The sequence below is a fragment of the Terrapene carolina genome, unplaced genomic scaffold (assembly GCF_002925995.2).
Source record: "Terrapene carolina triunguis isolate 2854851 unplaced genomic scaffold, T_m_triunguis-2.0 Scaffold236, whole genome shotgun sequence".
NCBI lineage: Eukaryota > Metazoa > Chordata > Testudines > Emydidae > Terrapene > Terrapene triunguis.
The window spans coordinates 157,114-157,642 of record NW_020664587.1 but is presented as its reverse complement, the minus strand read 5'-3'; positions in this window follow the sequence as shown (position 1 = coordinate 157,642).

Sequence of the window (529 nt, the reverse complement as noted above, 5' to 3'; positions counted from 1 at the left end):
CTGCAAAACCCACCCCTCCGGCTTCCGGCCCGGCCTCACTGCAACCCCCTTCCCCCCACTCTTCATCGCAAAACCCGCCGGTTTCTGGCGCCAGTGTCACCGCGAAACCTGCCCCCGCTGACTTTCGGCCCGGTGTCACCACAAAACTGGCTTAAAAAAAAGGGGGACTAAAATATTTGTAATACAGCATCACCATCTATTGGATACTGCATAGAATACAGTCAGAACCGGGGAGCTATTCGCTATTTTTTAGCCATCTGGAAAAATATAAAACCATTGCTTGTAAAGTTTGTAGGTGACACACAGATTGGTAGATTGGTAAATAATTATAAAAATAGGTTAATTTACAAAGCTGAGTTCATTCAAGCAACATGGTTTTTTTTTTAATGTGGCCAAATGCAAGGTCATACATCTAGGAACAAAGGTTATAACTTTCAAAAGTGGCCCAAGTGACATAAGACCCATTGACTTGATGTGTTTTTGAAGAATTTACCCAAAGAGTGTAGTGTCAAAAAGGGATCCCGGCGGC